General features: G+C 48.8%; 1 pseudogene; it reads left to right on the top strand.

The window, feature by feature from the left end:
- LOC131586381 (uncharacterized) overlaps positions 1-22,317 on the top strand; it is a 655,697-nt pseudogene that overhangs the window by 101,000 nt on the left and 532,380 nt on the right.

The following is a 22,317-nucleotide window of genomic DNA, read 5'->3' as shown; positions in this document are numbered from 1 at the left end:
GCCAGAAGAAAAGCTGGTCCCAAACGATGTCCTCAGTCTTCTCCAAGGGCACGGCCCATCCACGCCACAGCTGGTCCCAAGCACTTCCTGATCCAGACTGGATCCCACCTAGAACGCTTCCTTTAGAAAAACAAACAACAAATTAATGAAAATAGGTTACAGACAAAAAGGGGAAACAAGAAAAATGGTAAATAATCTTATCTCTGTCAGAAACTTGAGCAAGGCCCAACCCCTACATTGTGGGGAAAAACCCACCCATGGGTGAGGGAAGCCCATGCTTGCTCCCTTTCCCCCTGCACTGTCCCCCAAAATCACGGTGATCCCAAAGCAAAGCAGGGGAGTGGAGCAGCCCAAGCCGTTCCTTGCCTGCACAACAAAGCAGCCGTGCTCAGGTTCTGGAGTCCCACCTGTGCTCGTGCCATGGGGGTTTGTTTGTGTCGGGCTGGCTGCCCCAGCCCCAGCCCGGGGCACGGTGGGTGGTGGGGGCTGTTGGCAGGGCCAGGATCCCACTCCCATTTCGTAACCACCCCAGCCCATGTCCCCAGCCCTGCCAAAAACCAGCTGGGCAGCCACTGAGGAATCAGTTGCATCTGCCCCAGCAAAGGGGAAACCTTTGGTTCCCGGCCAATGCTCAAATCTGGGAGCATCCCCCTGGGACCGGACTTACCTGAAAATTCACTGTGGAGCCTGGCTTTGAAGAAGGTGCCAGAATCAAAGTCCATCATCGCCAGCTGCCGCTGGCCAGGTGGAGGAAGAGGATGTCATCCTTGCTGTTTTCCTCCATGTCTCCAGCAGCAGCAGCAGCCCCACCTGGTCCAGCTTCTCCAGGGGCTCCTTCTTCCCTGGGGGGACACCAGGCTGTCAGGGTTCTGCCCAGGGCCCGGCTGTCAGTGAACCAGGACAGGCAAAACCAGCTCAGATGGTGCCCACCAGTGCTGGGCAGAGCAGCTCAGCTCCAGCACAAGGGCTGTGTGTTCCCATTTGATGAGCCCAGTGCAGTGACACAGGCAGGACAAAAAAGTCTGGGTTTCTTTGCTGCTGATTGCCAGGGCATGTGTGGAGCTGTAACTTACCAGGTCCCTGCATCACTGTGCCTGTGGCTCTCTCCCTTCTTCTAGGGCTGATGAATATCCTGCATCCAGGGATCACAGGACAGGTCTTCTAATGAGGGCCTGTCCAAGGAGTTCAGGGATAAACACCACCTGATCAGAAGCTGGCAATCTGGGGAGAGAAACCACAAACCACTGGTCAGTTGGAGAAGGCTCCTGTCTGCTTTGCCCCACTCTTCTCGTGCCCAGGCCACGCTGGATGTGCTCAGAGCTGGGCCTAAACTTTCCCATCAATTTTTAGTTTTGGAGGAGAGCAGGAGAGCAGGACATGTGCCACCTCCTCAGCAGCTGCCAGAGCGGGATGCTCACGAGCCCGCTGCTGTCTCCCAACACTGGTGTTCCCCCTGTGCCCAGAGATGAGGATTCACCTTGGGAGAGCTGTTGTGGCAGCAGGAGCTGGCCCCATCTGATGTTCCTGCCCCTCCTGAAAGAGTGCTCCCCGCAGACCATCTCGTGCAGCAGGATGCCCAGGGTCCAGACGGTCGCTGCCTCGCCATGGTACCACCCAAAGTCGTTCCATTCCGGGGGGCTGTATGATGGTGTTCCTATGGAATATGGATGGAGCTCATCAGGGGGATGCTGCTGCTCCCAGAGCCTGACCCCAGCATCCCTGGGCATGTGGGGGCTTCCCCAGTGGCCCATGGGGTGACCTGCTGCCCTCTCGCCAGCACCTGGGACTTGGGTACAAACCCAGGGCTGGAAACGAAGTCACTGGTGCTGGAAGAGGGCAGCAGAAACCCTGGCAAGGCCTGACCATGACACACAAAGGGAAATACCCACTCAGTGCTGGGGAAAAACCATACCCACATCCTCCCTGCTGGCATTGCCCAAAAAACATTATGAGCCAAGGCAAACCGGTTGAGCAGAGGAGTCCAAGCCCATTCTCAACTGCACACCAAACCAGCTGGTGCACAGGTCCTGGCTCCCCCTCTCTGCTACCCCCACCCACGGAGGATTTTGTAAGGCTGGCTGCCCCAGCCCCAGTCCTCGGCAGAGTGGCAGGCAAAGGCTGCCAGCAGGGTTGGAAGATGGGCTCCCACCCAGCTCTGCTCAAAAGCAACTTGGCTGAAGACACAGACCTGTGACTGGCAGCAAAAGGGAGAATCCCTCCTGCCACACCCAGGTTGCGCCAGGAGATGTTGGGCCAGGAGATGCCAGGACCGGGAGCCTGCCCCTGAGTGGGCTCACCTGCAAATTGAGTGTAGGCTGTCTCCTGAAGGTAGGTGCCACAGCCGAAGTCAATCAGTTTTGCCTCGCCGGTGTCCAGATCAACCAAGATGTTGTCCAGTTTGATATCTCTGTGCAGGACCCCGCAGCTGGTGCAGTGCCGCACGGCTGCCAGGACCTGCCGGAACAGCTCCCGCGCCTCTTCCTCGGACAGGAACCTCCGTGCCCGAATGAAGTGCCGCAGGTCCTGACACCGCTCTGGGCGCTCCAGCACCATAACAATGGAGCTGGGGAGCTCAAGCCACTCCAGCAGCTGCACCACACCGGGGAAGCCTGTGGACACCTTGTCCAGCAGCACTATCTCCAGTGGTGCGCTGGTGCCGTCGGGCTGCGGGAGGAGCACGGTGCCGTCAGTGGGGCTGAGGCCGTGCCAGGGCTCGGGAAGCCCTCAGCCAGCCCGGGATGCTCTGTGCCCTCCGCTGGCCCCATGCCCGCTCTCCCTCCAGGTGTCCTGGCAGCTCCCACCCTGCCGGGTCCCGGCTCATCCCCGCCTGGCACGCCCCGGCTTCTGCCGCTGGCCCCGCTCACTCACCAGCTCGCCCCAGTGCCGGACGCGGTTCCGTGGCACCTTTTTGATGGCCACCTGTAAGCCAAAGGGAACAGCGGATTCAGCTCAGTGCCTGCCGTGTCCAGCCCCATCCTACTCCTCCGCCCCCTTCTCCTCCTCCTCCGCCCCCTCCGCCCGCTCCTACTCCTCCGCCCGCCGCTGGCCCCACCGCTCACCGGGAGTCCGTCCGAGAGCCGAGTGGCTGCGAAAACTCTGCCAAAGCCGCCGCGTCCCAGCAGTGAACCCACTCGGTAGCGCTGCTGCAGGGCCTCCTGCGCCTTCCCTGGGGAAGAGACGCGGCCGTCAGTGCTCGGCCCGGGGCCAGGAACGGCCCCCGAGCGCTCCCCGACCTCCCCGGGCCGGGCATCCGCAGGCGTTCGCTCTTTGGAACGCGACAGCGGCGGCTCGGGGCCGGCGGCCGCGCTGCTGAGCGGCGGAGCTCGGGCCGAGGAAGCCGCAGCGGAGGCGGCGGCAGCGGCCGCGCCGCCTGTGTCCTCCGCGGGCCCCAAGAGGAGCCGGGGCCGGGGCCGGGGCCGGGGCCGGGGCCGGGGTCGGGCCAGGCGGAGCCAAAGGGCAGCGATGCTGCCCCAGCCCCAGGCAATGATGCCCGCCCAGCAGCGCCAGCGCCAGCACAGCCAGAGCTGGGCGGAGGCGAGACCATGGAGGGATGCTCGGGGACGGGGACGGGGCCGGGGCAGCCCCGGCCGGGGCCGGGGGCGGACCGGGGGCATGGCCCGGGTGGGCACGGGGAGAGGGAAACTGGAAGGGAATGAGACACAGGAAAAGGGAGACCGGGATGGGGTGCGGGACAGTGGGAGAGGGAGAAGAGAGACAGGAATTGATAAATTCGCTGCTTTTGCTGCTTTCTCTGCTGCCGCTGCTGCTGCTGCTGCTGCTGCTGCCGCTGCTGCCGCTGCAACTGAAGCACCGGGACCGTTTGTCCCCGTGTCCGTTTGTCCGTTGCCCGCTCGGCCCCGCCCCGAGCCCCGCGCTCCCCGGGCAGCCCCTGAGCCTGGCCAAACACGGGAACTTTGCCCTGTTGAGCCAAGAGCCAGAGTCTTGACTCCTGCACAGGGGCACAGCAATGCCCTTGGCTGCTGCTGTGCCTTGTCCCTGCTGAGGGTCAGACACTGTCTGAGCACATTCCCTGAATGCAGAATTTGTACCTGAGCCAAGCACTGCACTTGTGTCTCCAGCATTGCTTTCCAAGTAAAACAGGGTAAGGCAAACTGGGTATAGCTCATGGTATTTTACAGTGTCTAAAACTTGCCAAGTCTCAGATCTTAGAGGTGAGATCCATTTGGAATGAATGGGATGGACAAACAGTGCAAGATGGAAAAGGGAAACATAAAAATAAATAGAGAAAAATGGAAAAAAACATATTGGTTGTTTCTTTGGATTTTATTTTCATTTCTTAAAAAAAGTTGTTTCAATTTTCCCAGAATCTCCTCCCCAGTCCTGTCCTTTCCAACAACCTGTCCAGGAGAACAAGGTGCAGCTCCTGTCACAAGATGTGCCCCCAGCTGCAGCTTCTCTTGGCTTCCCACACTGTGAATGCAGCACAACTCTTGCAGCAAAGCAGGACAAATATCTGAAGAACTTGACAACTTGTTCTTTCTTTTCCTTGTGCACTGGGGAGTTGTGCCATTGGTAAGGTTTTCATTGTTCCTCTTCTAGCCAAAGAAAACATGATGGGTTACCAGGAATTGTTGGGGAATACAAGCCTGGCTGAATGTGGAGAACGAATCTCCAGAGCCTGCAGTCAGCAGTGGAGAGCTCATCATTCCAAATGCCCCATGGACATCTTGAAAGTGATCTGGAATGTGAAGATGGGCTGACAGAGGGAGTTTGTTTCTGTGTTCAGTTTAGATGATTCTACATGTCTTGCAGTGGTAGAAATCAAGAGCACAATCAGTTGATGATAAGCACCAGAACATGATAAGCTGGAGCTCTCAGTGGATGAGAGAAAGAATGTGAAAAGGAGAAATGCAGGGAATGACTTGGTGAACTTTGTGTGTAAGAAGGGTCATTTTTTTCCTAATAATTCCCAATTCATTCCCTTTGCTTTTATCCTTTTAGCAAGGCCAATTGCATCTCAGATTCCCAATAAAATGAGAACCCTGAGCTTGTGGAACTGCCTGAAAGGTGCCCTGTTCCTTTTTCTTCTGCTGCTCAGAAGAAACAATGAAGCGAGTTGGGAAGTTCTGGTATTTCTTTTCCCTGGTGGATTTTTTCATTTTATTTGCCACTGCAGAGGCAATTTCTGTGATGGCCTCTGTCACTTGATTCTATTTCAGCAGCAGCAGCAACAGGGCTGTGTTTGAGCACTGCAAATGTGACCTGTGTGGCTTTAATTCCCCTAGACTTAGTGCTCAGGGAGTTGGGAGCATTTTGATCTCTACTTATCATGATGCCTGAAACAAAAATCCTGAGTTCCCTGTGACAAAAGCACAGTGGGTAGCACTGATTGAAAGAGGCAATTGCAGCAGTACTGCTAAAATTTAGGTGGCAAGCAGAAGAGGGCCAAGAGCAGTCGGGATCTACAATTGCCAAGGCAAATTTAGATTAAATAATTTTGTGGGACTTTTCTGGAATTTGGTGGGACGTTTCTGGAATTTGGTGGGGTTTTGAGAAGATTGAGGGATTTTTTAAAATTTTTTGCAATTTCGTGGGATTTTTTTTGAGTTTTATGGGATTTTACAAAAGTTTAAATAATTTAGTGGGATTTTTCTGGAATCTTGAGGGATTTTGAGAAAACTTGAAGAATTTTGTGGGATTTTCCTTGAATTTTGTAGGATTTTTCTTAAATTTTGTGGGATTTTTGGAGATTTGAAAAATTTCTTGGGATTTTTCTTAGATTTTGTGGTATTTTGTGGAGATTTGGTGGGATATTTCTGGAATTTGCTGGATTTTTTAGAACATTTAATGAAATGTGTGATATTTTTCTGCAACTTTCTGGGATTTTTCTTGGATTTTGTAGGATATTGGGGAGATTTTGTGGGAGTTTTGTGGAATTTTGAGGGATTTTGAGGAGACATGAAGGATTTTGAGGTATTTTCGTCGATTTTGTGGAATTTTATTTAGATTTTTTGGGATGTTTCTGGACTTTAGTGGGGTTTTGAGAACATTTAATGAATTGTGTGATATTTTTCTGCAACTTTCTGGGATTTTTCTTGGATTTTGTAGGATATTGGGGAGATTTTGTGGGAGTTTTGTGGAATTTTGAAGGATTTTGAGGGGACATGAAAAATTTAGAGGGATTTTCGATTTTGTGGAAATTTGTTTAGATATTCTGTGATGTTTCTGGAATTTGTTGGGCTTTTGAGAAGATTTCTGCAATTATGTGGGATATTTCTTGAATTTTGTGGGATCTTGTGGAGAGTTGAAGAACTGTGAGTGATTTTTCTTAGATTTTGTGGAATTTTGTTGAGTTTTGGTGGGATATTTCTGGAATTCGGTGGGCTTTTGAGAAGATTTAGGGAATTTTGTGGGATCTTTCTTAAATTTTGTGGGACTTTGTGGAGACTTGAAGAATTTTGTGGGATTTTTCTGGAATTTCCTGGTATTTTGTGGGATTTTGAGGTGACTTGAAGAATTGTGAGGGATTTTTCTTAGATTTTGTGGAATTTTTTTGAGATGTGGTGGGATGTTTCTGGAATTTAGTGGGGTTTTAAAAACATTTAATGAATTGTGTGATATTTTTCTGCAATTTTGTGGGATTTTTCTTGAATTCTGTAGGATATTGAGGAGATTTTGTGGGAGATTTGTGGGATTTTGACAGATTTTAAGGAGACATGAAGAATTATGAGGGATTTTTCTTAGCTTCTTTGGAATTTTGTGGAGATTTTGTGGGATGTTTCTGGAATTTGGTAACATTTTGGGAAGATTCAGGGAATTTTGTGAGATTTTTTTCTGGAATCTTGAGGGATTTTGAGGAGACTTGAAGAAGTTTGTGGGATTTTTCTGAAATTTTGTGGAAATTTGTGGCGATTTTGTGGGATGTTTCTGGAATTTTGTGGGATTTTTTTGTACTGTTGTGGAATTCTCTGGTATTTTGTGGGATTTTGAGGAGACTTGAAGAATTTTGAGGGATTTTTCTTTGCTTTTGTGGAATTTTGTGGAGATTTGGTGGGATGTTTCTGGAATTTGCTGAGGTTTTCAGCACACTTAATGAATTGTGTGGGATTTTTCTGCAATTTTGTGGACTTTCCTTGAATTTTGTAGGATATTGATGAGATTTTGTGGGAGTTTTGTGGAATTTTGAGGGATTTTGAGGAGACATGAAGAATTTTGAGGTATTTTCTTAGATTTTGGTGAAATTTGTTGTGATTTTCTGGGATGTTACTGGACTTCAGTGGGGTTTTGAGGACATTTAATGAATTGCGTGATATTTTTCTGCAATTTTGTGGGATTTTCCTTGAATTTTGTAGGATATTGATGAGATTTTGTGGGAGTTTTGTAAAATTCTGAGGGAATTTGAGGAGACATGAAGTATTTTTGGAATTTTCTTAGATTTTGTGGAAATTTGTTTAGATATTCTTGGACGTTTCTGGAATTTGTAGGGCTTTGGAGAAGATTTCTGCAATTTTGTGGGATTTTTCTTGAATTTTGTGGGATCCTGTGGACAGCTGAAGAATTGTGAGGGATTTGTCTGAAATTTTGTAGAAATTTTGTGGAGATTTGGTGGGATGTTTCTGGAATTTGTTGGGGTTTTGAGAAGCTTTCTGCAATTTTGTTGGAGTTTTTTCTGGAATCTGAAGGGATTTTGAGGAGACTTGAAGAATTGTGTGGGATTTTCTGAAATTTTGTGGAAATTTGTGGCGATTTGGTGGGATGTTTCTGGAATTTGGTGAGATTTTTTTGTCCTGTTGTGGAATTCTGTGGTATTTTGCGGGATTTTGAGGAGACTTGAAGAATTTTGTGGTATTTTTCTTAGATTTTTGTGGAAATTTGTGGGGATTTTGTGGGATATTTCTGGAATTTGTTGGGGTTTTGAGCATATTTCTTCAATTTTGTAGGCGTTTTCTGCAATTGTATGGGATTTTTCTTAATTTTTGTGGGATATTCAGGGGATTTTTGGAGATGTTTCTGGAATTTGGTGGGATTTTGAGAAGATTTCTGCAATTTTGTGGTATTTTTTTCTGGTATTTTGTAGGATTTTGAGGAGACTTGAAGAATTTTGTGGGATTTTTCTTAGGTTTTGTGGCAACGTGTGGGGATTTGGTGGGATGTGACTGGAATTTGGTAGGGTTTTGAGAAGATTTCTACAATTTTGTGGGATTTTTCTGCAATTTTGTGGGATTTTGAGGAGACTTGAAGAATTTTGTGGTATTTTTCTTAGATTTTGTGGAAATTTGCGTCGATTTTTTTGAGATGTTACTGGAATTTGGTATGGTTTTGAGAAGCTTTCTGCAATTTTGTTGGAGTTTTTTCTGAATTTTGAGGGATTTTGTAAAGACTTGCAATATTTTGAGGGATTTTTCTTAGATTTTGTGGTATTTTGTGGAGATTTGGTGGGATGTTTCTGGAATTTTCTGGGGTTTTCAGAAGATTTCTGCAGTTTTGAGGGATTTTCCTTGAATTTTGTGGAATTTTTCTTGATTTTTGTGGGATATTCAGGAGATTTGCTGGGATATTTCTGGAATTTGCTGGGGTTTTGACAATATTTCTACCATTTTGTGGGATTTTTCTTGAATTTTGTGGGATTTTGAGTAGACTTGAAAAATTATGAGAGATTTTCCTTAGACTTTGTGGAAATTTGTGGGTATTTGGTGGGATGTGACTGGAATTTGTTGGGGTTTTGAGAAGATCTCTGCAATAGTGTGGGATTTTTCTTTGATTTTTGTGGGATTTTTCTTTGATTTTTGTGGGATATTCAGGGGATTTTTTGACGGGATGTTTCTAGAATTTGACTGGGTTTTGAGAAGATTTCTACAATTTTGTGTTATTTTTTTCTGGAATTTTGTGTGATTTAGAGGAGACTTGAAGAATTTAATGGTATTTTTCTTAGATTTTGTTGAAATTAGTGGCGATTTGGTGAGATGTTTAGAATTTTGTGGGATTTTTTTTGCAATGTTGTGGTATTTTGCAGGATTTTGAGGAGACTTGAAGAATTTTGTGGTATTTTTCTTAGATTTTTGTGGAAATTTGTGGGGATTTTGTGGGCTATTTCTGGAATTTGTTGGGGTTTTGAGCATATTTCTTCAATTTTGTAGGAGTTTTCTGCAATTGTATGGGATTTTTCTTAATTTTTGTGGGATATTCAGGGGATTTTTGGAGATGTTTCTGGAATTTGGTAGGGTTTTGAGAAGATTTCTGCAATTTTGTGGTATTTTTTTCTGGTATTTTGTAGGATTTTTAGGAGACTTGAAGAATTTTGTGGGATTTTTCTTAGGTTTTGTGGCAACGTGTGGGGATTTGGTGGGATGTGACTGGAATTTGTTGGGGTTTTGAGAAGATTTCTGCAATTTTGAGGGATTTTTCTTAGATTTTGTGGGATTTTGAGGAGACTTGAAGAATTTTGTGGTATTTTTCTTAGATTTTGTGGAAATTTGCGTCGATTTTTTTGAGATGTTTCTGGAATTTGTTGGGGTTTTGAGAAGATTTCTGCAATGTTGTGGAGTTTTTCTTGAATGTTGTGGAATTTTCTGAAATTTTGAGGGATTTTGAGGCGACTTGAAGAATTTTCTGGGATTTTCCTTAGATTTTGTGGAAATTTGTGGATATTTAATGGGATGTTTCTGGAATTTGTTAGGGTTTTGGGAAGATTTAGGGATTTTTGGTTTTGTTTTTTCAATTTCGTGCGGGTTTTTTTTGAGTTTTTTGTGGTTTTCCAAAGTTTAAATATTTTGTGAGATTTTGTGGGAATTTAGAGTGATTTTGAGGAGACTTAAAGAATTTTGAGGTATTTTCTTAAATTCTGTGGAATTTTGTGGAGATTTGGTGGGATGTTTCTGGAGTTTGGAAGTTTTTAGGGAAGATGTAGGGAATTTTGTGTGATTATTTTTCTGGAATCTTGAGGGATTTTGAGGAGATTTTAAGAATTTTCTGGGATTTTTCTGAAATTTTGTGGTATTTTGTGGAGATTTGGTGGGATGTTTCTGGAATTTGTGTTTGAAATTTACAGATTACTCTTTTTTCCCAGAGAGAGAGGAGGAAGAGAAAGAGAGCGATTACATGAAGAAGACATCATAAAACTATCAAAGCCAGTGAGGAAAAGAGTTAAGTTTTAGATGAAGAAGAGAGAATAAGGAGATGCTTTAATTAAGCTGAAATATTTTTCTGTTAAAGCTATGAAGATGGACAATAGTGTTCTGAAAAAGAGCTCCTTTAATTCCTGACAGAGTATATTGGGAGGAATGGAGTGTTCAAAGTGTGGATTTTGAGCAAAAAGTGAAGTGGTTGTGATGCTGTGAGATAATGAAACAGAGGGAGAAAAGTAATAGTTGAAGATTTGTGGCCTTTTGAGAGGCAAAGAGAAAACTTCTGTTTCCAGGGGAGGCTCACAAAAACAGATGAAGAGAACTTCTGCCTTTGAATAACTCATCCTTAAAAATGACATCCCTGGACTCATTGACCCATACACACCTCAGAGTGATGTGAAATGGGAGGAGTGAACTGATGACAGATTTCCGGGCAGCTGGCATCAGAGAAATAGAAAACTATAACAGAAATAGTTTTCTCGTGAGAAACTCCATAGATTAGCAGAAGTAGCCTTCTGTTTCTCTACAAAGACTGATGAAAAGACTCTAGCAGGAACTGAGACTGTTTTAAACACCAAAGTTCCAAAGTTTTTTGTCTCTATGTTGTCATGTGAATGAGGGAATGGTCAAGTAGTGGGGGATAAAAGGGTTTTCTGGAAGTTTATTCTAGTGTTCTTATTCTTGTAGTTTTGTTCATAAACATTCTTTATTTCCTTTTAAGTTTTAAGCCTGTTTTGCTCTTGTTCTAATCCATATCTCACAGCAAGAAATAAGTAAGTTTTCTAGTAATTTTTTAGTTACTGCTTTAAAACCACGACAGTGTGAAAGAACAATTCCTCTTCTTGGTTTAAGACCAAAACTGCAACATTTAAAGTTGTTTTATTAAGCCGTGGAGACAGAGAGAAGACTGTGGACTAAGGCAATGGCTGAGGTTGCTGTATCTTAATGAAGAGCTGTCAGTACCAAGTTGTTACTCAATATTTTGCTGCTTTGGGCAGAATATTCAAAAGATAGACAACTTCTGACAAGGAGTAATCCTTTCCTTATACCCCAAGTATTTGGATGCTTCAGGACATTTATCACATATCATGGGTTAACTTCACCTTTAAAACCGAGTGAAAAAAAAAGAGGAAGTTGAAGCTACTGGTGACTGATGGGAGTTTTTCTTCTTGACCAATTATCAGTCATTTCAAGAATTGACAGCAGATCTGACCATTAAAAAGTGAATTCAACTTGTAAACACTCCCTTAAGAAGTACACTCAGAGCTGTCTCGTTCTTTTTTTGTTTCTGGCTCTGGAGAGGTAACAAGCTCCGTCTTGGCTTTTCCCCCCCCCCTCCCAGGCCCGGGACAAGGCCGCAGGGAGGGGGGGGGGAGGAGAGAAAAGCAGTTTAGCAGTTTTGTTTAGTTTTCAAAGTCTGTTGCTAGACTGAAACCGGACACTATGAACTTTTGTAGCTTTCTTCTTTTAACTCCTTTATTACCTAGATAAACAACAGATTACTCCTTTTTCTTAGAACAAACAGAGAAAGAGAGACAATTAACATGTAAGGCATCATAAACCTACCAGAAACAGTGAAGAAAAGAGTTAAGTTTAAATAAGAAAGAGAGAAAAAGAAGATGCTTGTTGCTGAAAAGTCTTTCTGTTGCAGCTATGGAGATGGACAGTAGTTTAAAGACTCCTTTAATTCACGGCTAGAGTATGGGAGGAATAGAGTATTCAAAGTGTGGACTTTAAAGAAAAGAAAAATGATTATGATCCTGTGAGTTGCTGGAACTTGCGAGTGAAGTGAAGATTTTAAAGCCTTAAAGGAGCCAGGGAGATGGCTGTTTTCCAGGAGGGCTCACAGGGACAACTGAAAAAGATTTCTGCTTTGAATCACTTATCCTTAAAAATAGCATCCCTAGATTCAATTTGACCCATTGCACACCTCGGAGTGGTGTGAGATGGGAGGAGTGGACTCTAGAAACTCCATGGATTAGCAGAAAGAGACTTCTGTTTCTCTACGGGGACTGATGAAAAGACTCTAAAATTGAAACTGTTTTTGACCACCAAGATTGTAAAACTTTTTTTTTGTCTCTATGTTGTTATGTGTACAAAGAAATGATCAAGTAGTGAAAAGTAAAAGGGTTCTCTGAAAGTTTATTTTGGTATTTTTATTCTAGTAGTTTGTTAATAAACTGTCTTTATTCCTTTAAGTTTTAAGCCTGTTTTGCTCTTATTTTAATCCATATCTCTAGCAAAAAATAAATAAGTTTTTATTACTAGCTTGAAACCACGACATCACAGCTGCCAAAACTGATTCACAACCTGTGGGTTTCAAAAGGAGAGCGAGATTTTGCCTGTTCTTGCTTTGGGAAAAGGGGAAAATGTTCTCATTTCTTCTTCTCTTTCTTTGCCTACATCTTTTTCACCGACTTTTGACTGGACTCAGCTCAGTGATAAACCATCCACAGGAGCAGCCAGGGCTCCTTGTGGCTCTTTCCTAGTGAGAAAGCTGTGCTGAAGCCACACCTCCTGTAAAATGCACTCAGCATTTTACATTCTGAGCTTTCCTATCAGCCTCCCACATCTCAGCCATTCCGTGCTGGGAAATGACAGACAGGGCTGCAGAGTGATGGGGGGAGGAGGGGAGAGGAGACAGTGCTTTGTTTAATTATCCAACTTCAGCCTGATTGCTGCAGTGTTATCTTAAAAGTGAAAAGATTTAGAAACTAGATTTCTGATAATTAGCATTGAGAATATTGTAATGCCAGCACCCAGCCTCTTTCACCGAGGATTTACTTCTCTGGGATGAAATTGCCAGGCTCTCACATCCTCTGATCTCCTCAGAGAACCAGCTCTCACACGTGCTGGCAGACAGCATCTCTGGGCTCAGGATCAGGGGCAGGTAGCAAAGAGGGGACTCTGTCTGTCGGGGCTGGGGAAGATCCATCTCATCCTTCAGGAGGGAGCCCACGCTGCCAGTGCTACACCAGAGTGTTTGCAGGCACTGCTGTCACCACATCCTGATGTGAAACTGCTGCCATTTAGTGCCCTGGCTGAGGCTGGAGTCCAGCACACATAATAAGAGAGGAATTTTAAGCAAGTAGTCAAGAGTGAAGGGAGTGTGAGTGTCAGATATTGATGATACAGTGTGCCCAGTCTGCAGCTGCACTACTGGGGGAAACCAAAAGAAAGTATCACAAAAGCAGCAGGCATCACAGATTGCCTTTCACTCTTTCCTGGACAAAAGATATATTTAGGTAATAATTCACAAAGAATTAGGCTGTATGAATCTTCTTGAGGAACTGTGCTTGTAACACAGGCAATGGTAAAATACCAGCAAAAGCTGCAGCACACTCAGGCAGCAGACACTGTCTGAGACAGAGCAGAACAAACCATTTGGATCCCCAAAATGACTGTTCACATGAGACCACAACCTCCTGATCACTCCCTAGGTTTGTACCCATTTGGGGGGATATTTTGGAATATATCTTGGCACAAGCAAGCATGTGCATCAAAACCAAGGAGTTTGCCAAAGAGAAATAGAGGGAACTTGCTACCCACCAGCTGTGATCCTGGCCAGGAGCTTGGGCAATAGCACATAAACACCTGTTTTCATTTGCTGAGTGGTGCTGTGACACAGGGGTGAGCGGTGACATGAAGCTTTTCATGTGGCCGTGATCTGCTTTCAAAGCTCTGTAAACAGCTCTTAGCTGAAAAAATCATGTAACTTTTTTTTTTTTTCCCCTTTGTTGCACACAGTTCATCCTCAGAGGAAGAAGAGCCCCTGTGCTCATCTGGGCTTGGGAACAGCAGCTCCCTTGAACACAGCAGGCATTCAACCTGAGGCTGAGCAGATTCAAGCACTGAGCCACAAAGCTGTAAGTGTGCAGGCTTGCCTTGCATAAAGAGGGAATTGTGAGTTGTTAGCTGAGGGAGATAGCTGCTGGTTGGAAATAAGAGAAAATGCATTAATAGAAATTCAATTTAAGTTAAGAAAAAAAAATAAATAGCAGACCAGTCTAGTTAATTCCATAAGGATTCATGAGTAAAAAAGTAAGACCTTTAGTTAGGAAATAATTGCACACTTATGACCTGAGGCAACAGTCAGAACTTGCTGAAAAAAAAATGGCACGTCATTAAATTTAATAATGCTTAATTATAGAATCATAAATATTTGAGATTGGAAAGGCCCATCAAGTCACTTAAGTCCCCCTCCTTATCAATGCAAGACTGTTCCCTGTTGCACATATGCTGGTATGTTTTCTACAGACTATTAGAACCCATTGTCAGGAGAATTTGCCTTAAATTCTGCAGTTTTCTCTTTCTTAATTTCATTCCATTACTCCCTGATATACCTGCTTGTTTCCTGCTAAGTAATTCCTTTCCTTCCCTAGTGTGTGTGTCAGTCAAATATTTGTAGATGGTTGGAATGCCTCTCCTTAGTTATCACTTAGCCAAACTAGACATATTTATTAGTTATTTTAATCTTCCTCATAGGTAAATCCCTCTAGTCCCTTAATTATTTTGTTGCTCTTTTCTGAACTCTCTCTTTCCAAACCCTTCTTGTAGTCATATTAAATGCAGTATCCTAGTTCTTGTCATCCAGAACCATGGAAAAATCAGGGGTGCTGTTGCATCTCTGTTGCAATGTGATGTGTCTGACCTCCTATAATATTTTTTCCCCTGATCTATCATGCTGAACACCATGCAAGGCTGTAGAGAGGTCAAGACAACCTCTGCTTTTAAAACTCTGCCCTGCAGCTATTCCTTACGGTGCTGTCAGCAGGGAAGACATTCTGTCTTCTAAAACCTTACTTCTGATAGTTTTTCCCATCTGAAAACTATCTGGGCCAGGGGCAGCACCCAGGGACCTGCCCTGCCTGGGGGAACTTATAACTGGATCTTATAACTAAGTATCAGAAACAAGGGCACACACTCTGTATTCCAGACTCCAACATTTTATTCTTATTCTTAATTTTCCATGTTTTAAATACTACTACGTCTTCATCTACTTCAGCTTCTACCTCTTCTTCCTAATATTCCTATTCTTATTCTTTATCTTTTTTTGGTTTCTGGAGGGTCTTATGCAGGTTTGGGGGAGGGGGGGTGGGTTGGGGTTTTTTTCTTTCCTACTACTACTTCCTAAACACAACTTTCTTTTCTTTTGTTAGAATTGTGTGTGTTGCAGTCCAGCAGGCTGCCGTCGTGTCCTGGGAGCAACACCTCCTGTCTGTGTCCATTCCTCATGGCCAAAGTGCCACAGGATCAGCATGGAGTCCTTTGAGGAGGAGAGGAAATGGCCTTGGAGTCCAGCAGGGAGGAGCTGGAGCCAGTGTCCCTGCAAAGGGCCAAGAGCCGTGTGGCTGTGGCCCTCGGGGACCCGGTGCAGGGGTGCCACTGGCGGTGCCAGGCTGCTGCTGGGAGCCGATGACTTTCCAGGTGCCTTCCCGGCCGGACGATGGGCCGGGATGCGGCGCTGAGCCCCGACAGTGAGGGTCCCCCTTTGGGTGCAGCTTTGGGCTGCCGTGTGCCCTCGGGGAGCCGCCCTGGAGCTGCCACAAAGCGGCCGGGGCCGGCTCGGCCTGCAGGGTCAGTGCAGGCCGGGGCAGCCCGTGCGGCTCCCTTGGGGCGCCGGGCAGGCCGTGGGGCAGCCGCCATCTGCAGCCCTGCACTGCTGGCAGCGGGCGCTGATCCTGCGGCTGTGCCGCCAGGCAGGGGCAGCGGAACAGCCCCCGCAGCCCCTGCAGCGCCTGCAGCACCCGCAGCCCCTGCAGCGCCTGCAGCACCCGCAGTGCCTGCAGCACCCGCAGTGCCCACAGCCCCTGCAGCGCCCGCCTCAAGAGCGAGCAGCCTTTCCTGTGGGGAAGTGGCTGCCCAGGAGAAGAGACATCTTAAACCGTGGCTTGGGCTGCCAGAGGGCCAGGACCGGCACAGAATTGCTCTTGTGGGCACAGCTCGGGCTCCTGGCACTCCACCCAAGCTTCTTGAGGGACAGGCAGCAGGATTCCCTCTTGGGCTAAATCTGCCAGTCTCTGCTGCCTGGCCTCTTCTCCTTCCTCGTGCAGCTCCAGGACACTCACCTCATCCCAGTCATCGTCCTCCCGCTGCCAGGGCTTGAGCTGGCTGCACAGGATGTCGCAGTATTCCCTGCTGTCCTGAGCCAGCTCTCCATCACTGTCATCATCCCAGCTGGACCTGGAGAATTTTCTCTTTGCTTTGCCTCCAGTCACCTCCTGGCCAATACACTCCTGCCTGGCTGAGGTTTTTTCATCGCTCCTGGCCACTTCCTGGGACAGCTCTTTTTTGTGGCCGGTATCCCAGTCAGAGAGTGCCTGGCGGCTCGTGCCTTCTCCTGGGGACAGCCGCTGCTCAGGAGATTCTTCCCAATCTGAGAATTCCTGACAGTGATCGCTGTCCGCCTGCCACGGCTCCTGCTCCCTGCACTGGTCCCACTCAGAGACAACTGGGGAGGGCTCTTGCTCCCTGCCCTCATCCCAGTCCTGGAAATGCCAGTAGCTCCCCCATACTTGGACCAGCTCTTGCTCAAGGCCTTCATCCCACTCAGAGAGCTCCTGGCAGCTATGGGCTTCTCCTGGGGACAGCTGTGGCTCAGTGCAGGCTTCCCCTGGAGTCCCTTGCTGGAACTTGTTCATTTCTCCTCGGCAGAGCTCTGGCTCTTCCTCAGCGCAGGACTCCACGGCTCCTCTCCTCCCTCTGCTTGCCCTCTCAGCCTCCTCCTGCTGCTCCCTCAAGGCCTGGGCTCTCTGTGAGCCGGGCCAGGGCCTGGAGGGCTGGGACTTGGGCTTCGCCTTCTCCTCCTCTATGCCTGCAGTCCTCTGGCACACACAGGTACCTGGACACAGCCACTGTCCTGGGACTGACCCAGGCCCCACAAGCCCTTTATATACCCCCCAGCCGGGGTGGGGCTCTGCCATGTCACAATGGACTTTGGGCACCGCAAGGTCCCGCGTCACCACGGGCCCTGACACACCGTGCCTGTGTCACAAAGGCCACCCCAGCACCCCGTGCCTGTGTCACAAAGGCCACCCCAGCACCCCATGCCTGTGTCACAAAGGCCACCCCAGCACCCCGTGCCTGTGTCACAAAGGCCACCCCAGCACCCCGTGCCTGTGTCACAAAGGCCACCCCAGCACCCCGTGCCTGTGTCACAAAGGGCACCCCAGCGCCCCGTGCCTGTGTCACAAAGGGCACCCCGGCACCCCGTGCCTGTGTCACAAAGGGCACCTTGGCACCCCGTGCCTGTGTCACAAAGGCCACCCTGGCACCCCGTGCCTGTGTCACAAAGGCCACCCTGGCACCTCGTGCCTGTGTCACAAAGGCCACCCCGGCACCCCATGACTGTGTCACAAAGGGCACCCCGGCACCCCGTGCCTGTGTCACAAAGGCCACCCTGGCACCCCGTGCCTGTGTCACAAAGGCCACCCTGGCACCCCATGCCTGTGTCACAAAGGCCACCCTGGCACCCCGTGCCTGTGTCACAAAGGCCACCCCGGCACCCCTTCAACAGCCCAAGGCACCAGGAGCGGCCTGGAGCAGCCCAGGCCTTGGGGGATTGCAGCCCCTTCTTCTGAGCCGCTCCTTCAAATGATCAGGAGTGGCTGGGGCCAAGTGAAGGTGCAAAAGGAGACCGTGTGTGTCTTCCTTTGAAAGACAGGGGCCTGCTAAGGGAGGCAGGAGGCTCCTTTGCAATGGAAAATGTAAACCCCCTCGCTCCCAATTATTATCCCTTTGAAAGGCACTCTCTGGCAAAGATAGGAGGACAGGAAGAACAGTTTGTGCTGCTTTTGCATGAATTTCTATTTGGTGAGCAGGGAAGAAGCCCCCTACGGAAATGATTTTACTGAGAGGAGCTGCTAAGCGAGAGCTGCCTCTGTGCCAAGCAAAATCCAAGAACTGGCTAGCTGTGGGAACTGACTACCTATTAAAGCATTTAAAAAGCTGGATCCACCTCTGTGAGATTGACATTTTGTAGACAGGCAAGCCCAGGAAATCTCTCTCTTGCTTCCACCTTTGAGGAGGTACTCGGCTGCCGGTCGGGCCGGGCCCCGCTGCACTGCGGCCCTTGCAGTCGTGCTGACAGTGGCCGCAACAATCCTTAAAACTTCAGGGTCCCCTGACACCTGGGCAACCGAGGAGGAAATTAAAGGAGTGGGTTCGCTGGAGTTCCCAAAACCAACTGGAATAGGAAAATCAAGTAGGGATGAGGCCCATAAAGCCTGCGCAGCACAGGAACAAAGTGCAAAGACCAGGACTAGGGGCAGACACAACAATATCTAGGGGAGGTGTGAGGGCGCAGTCTGAGGCCATGGGTCCAGACACAGACTGGGGTTAGAAAGATGCAAAATACTGCGACGAATTGCAACCAATTGGGGGAGAGTTACGGGAAGATTCTAGAAACATAACTTTCAGTGGGGTGACTTGATGAACGTATGAATTGCCATCAAGCCTTTGGCAAGTGCTTTCCAAGGCTTGAACTCAAAGCCTGCTGCTTCAGGGCTGAAGTCTTTCTGGCCCCGTGTCCCAGAAGGGCTGAATCGCACAGGCTCGGCCTGGTGGGGTCGGGTCAGCCCCGGCAGTGACCGGGTGGGGACGGGAGGCTGCGGGACCCCGGTTGAGGCTGGGCTGGACCACGGCTGCTCACACCTTGCCGAGCCTAAGCCATGGCCCCCTTGGCTGCAGCCCGTGTGGTACACGGTAATTGAAAGAAATTGGCCAGGAGACAGACTCCTGTTTGATACCTTTATTAGGATTCAGGTCTTGGGGTGGGGGGGCCCAAGGAATTGCTTGCATCACAGCCGTTCCCACACTGTCAGCTCCAAAGAGGAGACACAATTCAGCTTTGCAGCACACACTGCAGAGCTGGGGCTTCCATCCTCATGAGAGTAGCCAGGAGGCCTGTTGTTCTGGCTCACTGTCTAGGAGTGTCAGTCCTTTCCAGTCCTCTTTAGGTCATGGTGATGCAGGAAGATGGTTTCTAAGCAGGTTTAGGTGATGCAGGGAGATGATCTTGCATCATAGCTTGCTTGAATATGTTTCCTTGTCCTTTTATTCCTCTGTTAGTTCCTTGTTTTGGTGTCCTGCATGCCTTAGTTTGCATATTACTTGGTTTCACAGCTTCCTGGGAGTTTCTTTGTTATAGTGTGGCACAGCATCCATGGGAGTTGCCTCCTTCTGTGGCATACCTTTCTAATGGGTTGCTTTTGTTAGTTTGATTTAGCCCCCATGGGAGCAGCTCTGTTACAAGGTTGCAGGGAAGTAAGGGGAAAGGGTACAGGAATGTCTCATAAGAACCTTTAAAACACTTCAGAAACTGGTAAGTAATTAACATTACTAATAACCATCAGAGTAAACAAGGGGTACAAGGTTTACAAATGGGATAAGAACATTAACTGTACCTAACTAAACACAGTATTTTATCCTGGGTGGATTTCTTGAGAGATTTTATTCATGACATGTGCCTGCAAGGATGCGGCACCTCTCTGAGCTGGGGGAGAGGCCAGGGCTGCACAGGGGGGATGTTGTTGGCAGCTCCATGAGGACGCTCTGGGACGCTGCCCTGGGGTGTCCAGCGCAGTGGGGATGGATCAGCCCCTGCTCTGCTGCTCCTTCCCGTCTCCCCCAGGGACCTTGCAGAGCCCCAGCCATGCTGTTTGCCCCCAGCCTGCCCACGGCCACCCTGGGGCTGCTCACGGGGGTTTTCTGTGCTGAGCTTTGGCCTGGGAGTGTTCTTGAGAGAGCCTGGGCAAGGAGCCTGGAGCCCCCAGGCCCTGGCCTGAGGCGTCAGCGCTGCCCCAGCAGTGCCCATGGCCTGTCCCTGCTGCAGCCCCGGCACTGCCACCCCCAGGGCTGTGCCCGGCCCCGAGAGCACTCAGGCCCTGCAGCAACACCAGGGCCAGGAGGGCAGCGGGGCAGTGGCACGGGAGCAGCACTGGCAACACCAAGTGCTGCTGCTCCTGGGCACAGCTGCTGTGCCAGCACTGATCTGCCCCAGCTCTGCACACAGACACTGCTGCTGCAGCTGCAGAGAAGGGAACAAAAGGGGGATCTCTGGAGAAAACTTTGCTGGGAGATCCTTTAGTTCATTTACAGCCATCAAGAGTGCAGCCCTTCATTGACACAGTCTGGCCACAGGGGAGGTGAAGAGAAAAATAAAATGAGAAATGGCACAAAAAAGAACATTTTATTGTGCACAATATTAAAAAGTAAAACAAAGAAAAAGAACCTCCAAAATTAAAACAACAAGAAGTATCAAAGATGACTTTTATTACAAGTTATTTGCAGAAATGTGCCAGGAGTTTAATGTTTCTGAAACCATCCAGTGATCAGTCTCCACACTGCAGCCTTGAGCTCCTGGTTCCTCAGGCTGTAGATGAGGGGGTTCAAAACTGGAGGCACCACTGAGTACAGAACTGATAGGGCCAGATCCAAGGATGTGGAGGAGATGGAGGGGGGCTTCAGGTGAGCAAATATGGCAGTGCTGATAAACAGGGAGACCACAGCCAGGTGAGGGAGGCAGGTGGAAAAGGCTTTGTGCCGTCCCTGCTCAGAGGGGATCCTCAGCACAGCCCTGAAGATCTGCACATAGGAGAAAACAATGAACACAAAACAGCCAAGTAGCAAACAGACAGTGACTGCAATGAGCCCAAGTTCTCTAGTGTTGGAATTTGAGCAGGAGAGCTTGAGGATCTGTGGGATTTCACAGAAGAACTGGCCCAGGGCATTGCCATGGCACAGGGGCAGGGAAAATGTACTGGCTGTGTGCAGCAGTGAATAGAGAAAGCCACTGGCCCAGGCAGCTGCTGCCATGTGGGCACAAGCTCTGCTGCCCAGGAGGGTCTCGTAGTGCAGGGGTTTGCAGATGGACACGTAGCGGTCGTAGCACATGATGGTCAGGAGGAAATACTCTGTTATAATGCAGAAAAACAAAAAAAAGAGCTGTGCAGCACATCCGACATAGGAGATGTCTCTGGTGTCCCAGAGAGAATTGTGCATGGCTTTGGGCACAGTGGTGCAGATGGAGCCCAGGTCAGTGAGGGCCAGGTTGAGCAGGAAGAAGAACATGGGGCTGTGCAGGTGGTGGCTGCAGGCTACGGCGCTGATGATGAGGCCGTTGCCCAGGAGGGCAGCCAGGGAGATGCCCAGGAAGAGGCAGAAGTGCAGGAGCTGCAGCTGCCGCGTGTCTGCCAATGCCAGCAGGAGGAAGTGGCTGATGGAGCTGCTGTTGGACATTTCTTCACTCTGGCCATGGAGTTCTGTTGAAGGAGGAGACAGTGACAAGTCAGGAGAGACTTTGCTGAATAATGACCAAGTCCCTTCTCCCAGCCCTCCTCCTGCTGCTCTGTGCCACCCAATTTTCCTTTTCTCAGAGCCCTTCCTTCAGTCCCGTGCCTGGAGCTCTGCTGGGATCTGGCCCCGTTGCCGTGATGAGAAGGGGCTCTGCCCATGGACATTGAGGAGTCAGCTCTGCTCTGCAGCAGTGGAGTCATGGAAACGGGGTTAGGGGCTGGTCCTGGGTTTGGACTGCATCATCCCAAACTGTTCCTGAGGCAGAGGAGCCTGGCAGCATCTCCTGTCCCAGGGGTCAAGAATGGTGATGGCCAAAGGCAGTTTGAGAGGGTTTCCTGCTGTGCCCAGAGAGATCAGAGAGAACTGTGCAGTGCAGGAGCATTGTCTGTAACTCAGTGGAGGGTTAGGGGAGCAGCTCTGTCACTCCATCTGTCCCCAGCTGCCCTTTTGAGACTGAAGGCAGGCACTGTGTTCCCCTGAAAATCAGCCTGGCACAGCTGAGTGCAGAGGGACCCACAGCAGAGCAAACTGGTTCAGCATTTCTCAGAGTCTCAGCCCCACTCCTGGCCAAGGACACTCCTGTCCCCAGTGTCCCCTGGAGACAGCTCACAGCTTGGGTGGCATCCCGAGGACACACCAAGGGTCCTGTCCATGGCACTGCTGGAGGAGAGTTGGGTCATTCCCAGCCTCCCAGCCTGCCCTGCCCAGAGCTCCTGGGGCAGAGGGAGCTGGGACATCCCATTGCTGTGCCCAGCCTGCACAGGAGGAGCCCAAGGGCTGGGCCTGTCCCTGCAGCTGGAGCTGCCATTCCCAGAGAGCTGTCAGCAATGCCAGGAGCACCTGGGCAAGGCAAGGAGAAAGAGCCAGGCCCTGAGGAAAAGCCTTTCCTTGCCCAGCCCTGCCCAGCCCCTGCCAGGCAGCACCAGTGCAGGACAAT

The sequence above is a fragment of the Poecile atricapillus genome, chromosome 19, assembly GCF_030490865.1.
Source record: "Poecile atricapillus isolate bPoeAtr1 chromosome 19, bPoeAtr1.hap1, whole genome shotgun sequence".
NCBI lineage: Eukaryota > Metazoa > Chordata > Aves > Passeriformes > Paridae > Poecile > Poecile atricapillus.
Note: the sequence above shows the minus strand (reverse complement) of the source record. Positions and strands in the feature narration are given on the sequence as shown.